Consider the following 6,000-nt stretch of genomic DNA (forward strand, 5'->3'; position numbering starts at 1 on the left):
TCTCTCACCAAGAAGATCAGCAAATTCAAATTTTCTCTGTATTTTTTATTTATTTATAAAACAAATTGTATTAGGAACTTGAACTTGTATTAAATTTTAATAGTATCTGAGAGGGCTCGGATTGTAATAGATTTAGGGATGGACGATAGTGGGACGAAACTATCTCAGCCCCTCGGGTTCGTACACCAAATTTGGTGTTGGTGGCCCGAGTCGACTCAGCTCGATCATCCCCTGTCTAGAACGGGAGGTAAATTTTCAAAACACTCACGCATCTCTCGCTAGTGAGTTTCTGTATTGATTTTGAGTGACTAATCTGTACACCTTGGATTCCACCTAGTAATAAGGGCACCCTTACGAGGATGGCACTATAAGATAAGAATCGGATTTCATCACCGATATCTTGCCCTTTTAGGAAAATTGAATTCACATCCATTTAATTAATTAAAATTTGGTTAGACTGGACTCTAGGTTCCATCGAGCTCATTAAGCAAAGCTAATCAAAAGTTGCACCAATTGCACTTCTTGATCGTGGATAGTGCCTAAACGCAATCCTGCCCTATAGTTCTACGTGTATTCCGGGGATAGACACACGTCTATTCTAGACGAGAGGTGATCTAAGAGTGCCCTTATTGTACGCCACCTCTCCTCTGGGGATTAAATTGGTTGTTTTGATTTCAGAAATTTGGGTTGGAGGCTTTGATTAACCCTTTGAATCAATTAGGAGCTGTCTAGTCTTAAGAACCCAGTGATCACGTGTGAATTCCTCCCTATCTTGTGTGCAAGTCCATAGTATGTGTTATAGTAGATACAGAACCTCGAGCAGATTTACATCATCATGGAGTTTAGGAGAGAATCTTTGATCTCGTGCGGCTTATGTGATAATTATGGTCATTCTCCCGAGCATTGTCCGAGTCTGCCCATGCTTCATGCTACGCAGGCCAATATGCATCATTCTCAAAACTTGTATTGGATGCCAACACCCAGTTCGTTCGACCAACCATATCACGTAGATAATTTGTTTCCCCCAAATTTCATACCGTGTCAGAACGAGTTCACTTAGGGTAGTCATTTTGGTAACCATAAGGATTTTTATTTGCATGACACCTCGATGATGAATCCAACCATAATTTCCCAACAATCTTATGATTATCAATATTTCTCCGATTACAGAGCTACAAAGCCCGAGCCAACATCCACTCAATCATATTTGTCTTCTCCTCAATCGTCGTGATTAGAGTCTATGATGTCTGCCTTCTTAATTTAACAACAACAGTTAATCCAACAACAACAGCTCCATCAACAAATATTTTTAAATCATCAACAATAATTGTTAAATCATCAACAATAATGGGATATGGGTTAAGCTTTAGTCAACATAGGAACTCAATTGAGTTATCTAGTGTTATCCTTAGAAGAAGAAAATTTTGATAAATTTGAAAAAAAGGATATCTCAATCCTAGAAAATTCACCATTCTTTCAAAATAACCTTAGTGGCCAGTTCTACTCTTTTGAGGATGTTGATGATTGTCTATCAATAACTGATAACCTCGTCTCAACGGAAGTTCAAATACAAACCAATGAGGTTACAGTTCCAACTGAAGCAATGATAGAAGTTCAACTAGGTCCGATCACTGTGCCCTTAGAAGAAAGAGATAATGGTCAATTTTCAAATGAGATAACCCATGAGAGCCAACCAATGTTTCAAATTCCCAATGGGCTAACCAATTGTACAATTTTGACTAAGAAAACTGATCCACCATTTGAGGAGACTGTTGTTCAGGAAGAACCAAGGATGAATTCTAATTTATTAGTCACACCAATTTCGACCATTACTAATCCAACCTCATACCCCATCAAGCCTATCTTTTCACAAGATTGTAAAGATACTGCTTATTTTACAACTTTCATTCTCTTGGGGAATACGATGGTTGAGAATTTTTTTGAAAAGGTGATGACACTAAGAACTGAGGACAAACGAGCGTTGTTGATCATTTTAAAAAATCATTTTCATATCCTAACGATAATCAAAATATGTCTGCCTATCAATTGGGGTGGGAAGTCGATCGTTGTGTCCATCAAAATGAATAATAGGAAAATTCTTACATATCAGACCTTTTGATAGGTCCGGCTGAAGACGTTAAACTTAGCGTTGCTTGGGAGGCAACCCATGTGCTTTTATTTTAATAAGTAGTGTAGTTAGGAAATAAAATTTACAAAAAAAAAAAAAAAAAAAAAAAAACCTCTAACCTTAATCCGTTTTTCATTCGCTTCATCTTCAAGTCTACTCTCAAACCAAATCAATGAGTGCCACTAAGACTGCAGCCTGGTCAGTAATTGTTGATTGAGTAACAGAGATAGATGTTAGCTTATATTGAGGAGAAAAAGGCACAGACCACTGAATGTTCTGATTAAGATAGGTTTAAATTTTAGATTAGGATGTTTTTAATTTCTTAATTTCTTAATTAGGTTGTTTTTCTATTTTAGGAAGGATTTCTTTTATGCATCTCAAAAAAAAAAAAAATTAATTCGGAAATTATCTTTGTTATAACTTTCATTCTTTTCAGATTAGTTGTAACAAGACTTTGCACATTAATGCCCAATCCATTTCAGGTGTGATCTAACCTTTTTATTTTTTCGTACTGCTTGCATATTGAGGACAATATGTCATTTAGGTTTGGGGGTATTAAATTAGCTCACAATTGCATTGCATTTCATTGGTAGTTTAGTTTCATGTTGATTTCATTACTAGTTTAATTTCATGTTAAAAAAAAAATTTCAAAAATATTCAACACTTTCGAAATATTTTCTTCAAAATCTTTATATATACTTTTTACATATGAATTTCAAATCTCAGGCTCATGTCCTAACTTTTGATCATAAGTTCTTTTTGGTTATTCCTCATTAAGAAAATTATGAAAGAATTACTTTAAAAATTTACTTTTGATTCAGTATTTGGAAAGATAAGATTTTATGGAACAAAAGTTGACCCTCTTCTTTGTCTAGAGTGTTAGGGAAAACCTAATCTAGTAAACTATGACTTCTTTGTCCTTTGGTTGGCTGGTTAGAAGAAAAACAGAACTGAAGTTAGTATTACTTGGATAGCAACAATAGGATTAGACTGGGTACTTTGATAAGGGCTACTTGCTTTTTGTACAAAGAACACCAGAAAATGGTGAAGTGTGATAAAATCGAAAAAAGAAGTAGAAAAAAAAAAGAAAAATATCAAAGATGGCTAGAACTGCAAAAATGAAAAGAGTCTAGTAAGACCAAATAGTGCAGTAGGGTGAAAGCCGTCAATAGTAAAAATATGAGTAAACTGAAATATCACAGATAAAGCTCCTTAGAGGTATTAAAGTGAACATCCACACCTGTCACAATCCCAGACAAGATGCTTAATTTTGAGTTAGAACTTAGGTAGAACTGACCATTCTTAGCAGTTAGGAGGTGAAATCTTGTTCCTAAAAAGATGCTTTTAAAAGAAAAAAATCAGAAAAATAGCACAAACACTCAAGTTATCTTTGAAATTTTCTAAAATGAGGAATAAAAACTTAGAACTTTGTTCAAATGTAAATGACCTTTGACTAATTTATGAAATGTCGTTATGTTCACTTTACATTCTTTGATTTTGATTTTAATATTTCTGTAAAGTGTTAGAATTTTGTGGGTATATTCTATCACTGTAAACCCTCACGAGTCAAACTCGTCCACTAGGGGTAACCTAGGGGTTTAAGGGCTTACTACATAAGCTAAATGCAGTCGGGAACCTCACGAAAGAGGAGTTGTTTAGATTTAAGTTTTGTTCGGAACTAGCAAAATTGAGGTTTGGGGGTGTGATAAGGTCCCAATTATTCGATTTTGGGATCGTAATTACACTAAGATTGTCATCGTTTAAATGCTAGTTCCTTTAAATAATAATGAATTATATTAAAATTTCAAATTAATGTAGCTAACAATAATTTATTACTAATTTCAGGTAAAAAGGGTACATTCGGAAATCAACAAAAGATATAACAACTACGGTTACAATACGAGAGCAAAAAGGAAGCTTCAAACAAAAGCTCGAGGGATTTGTTCGCCACGTCACCGCGCCGCGGTCATCTCGAGGAATTTGTCCTCGAGATTTGTACAGAAATTTTCAGAAGCTTCGGTGGTTGTAACTGAATGGGTCTTTCGAATCAAATCATCCGTCAAATCAACCCGATTACCCGAATACGAATGTTATAAATTGGAAGGTTGATTTCAGAGAAGGGGTCCCCTCTTGGGTTCCTCTTGACCCTCTTCTTCTCCCTAATTTCTCTGTATTTTTCCTGATTTTTCTTTTAGAGAGAGTTTGTGTAGTAGTGAGAGGATCAATTGTTTCTTTTGTTCTTATTGTAACTCTTTTGGAGAACCATTTAAACAAGGAATCAAAAGTGCAGCTCTATTTTACATTTTCTTCTCCATCTATTGTCTTCTTTATTTTCTTATTGCTGCAACTATGAACCTTGCAATGAGTGGCTAGATCCTCATTAGAAAGATCAAGGATGTCGAAGCAAGTTTATCCCTCTAATGCAGTTTTAATTCCTTATTTTGCTTACATGTTAACTATTCTGAAAATTCTCCTTTGATTAGATGATCTACTTATATTTATGATTCAAACTTTGATAGCCATTACTTAGATAAGTTCAAGAACGGCTATGGTCTGTGAAGAATCTAAATATAAACTAGGGAATCTTAATTAAATCTAGATTTACATGAATGTCTTTTGGTTACCTTTGATGATTAAACCGCTCCACCTTCCGATCCATGAGCAATGGCTTGCTACATGGATTGAGTTATTATTGGAATTGATCTGCATTATGGATAGTTTACAAAGACTGATTTGACTTCTCTAAACCTCATTTCTTATATCTTCAATCTCTTCTTTCTATTTTTATTTCAATTTCAAGTTGATTTCCATTTTAGTTTCTGTTACAACTCTACTTAGTTTTTAAAACTAATCTGTTTTTGTTTTAATCTAAATAACATTTGAATCCCAACTGTCCCTGTGGAACGAATTCGACTTGCCCAAAGTCTTGTTTTACATCTCTTAATCTTTATTTTACATAGCAAGATTTACAATCAATCATGTTTTTTGAGCTAAAGTTGAGTTATGGATGTTAGGTAAGGAGTTAGGGCTTCAAAATTAGGGTGTTTGGAAGGTTGGGGAGACTTTTTGACCTATTTTTTTTTGGATTTTCTTTTTGATCTGAAAATAGGTTGTAGTATTTATAGATTTTTTTAAGAGCTTTTTAGATAGAGTTAGATTATGTTTCTTTTAAGTAGTTTTAGATTTTAATTATGTTTCTTTTATATAATTTTAGAGTTTAATTAGAATTCTATTAGATAGTGTAGACACTCCATTTTTGCACTCGCCTGATTAATCAACTCGTCAACCCGATTGCAACGGTTCCCAATGATGGATGTTTATTCCAATATTTTATTTTGTTACTAGATATGTTTTAGAAATCCGGATGAGGTATCTCGAACTGACAAAACTATAGAAACCACGCTATACTAGGAAAATATAACCCCAAAAACATAAAAATCATCATTTTTCAGACAAAAATAAACTTTTTGATAAAAATCATTAAAAAATGATCAAATTATCAAAATAACCCTAACCTCAAAACATCCCTAGATCCTACATTACACTTAGAAAAATCTTTTCAAACACATAAAACAACAAATCGAAATCAAATAAATCATTTCACAAATTTTCACAAAATTTGAAAAAATTACGAAAATGCCCCTCTTAAAGTTCACGATCATTTCGCACAAAAAATTTTATAAATGACACAAACTAATATTCCCATTGAATTTCTTATGAAAAATCGATTCTAAAACATCCTGGAACATCAAAAATCGACTTGAAACTCAAAAGTTCTCTTTAGGGGCAAAACGGTAATTTTTTAATTAAAAAATTTAAAATTCTGAAATTAATAAATAAAATATTAAATAATGTAAAGTGAAACATTCATA

The sequence above is a fragment of the Akebia trifoliata genome, chromosome 11 (assembly GCF_017979445.1).
Source record: "Akebia trifoliata isolate Shusen 1 chromosome 11, ASM1797944v1, whole genome shotgun sequence".
NCBI lineage: Eukaryota > Viridiplantae > Streptophyta > Magnoliopsida > Ranunculales > Lardizabalaceae > Akebia > Akebia trifoliata.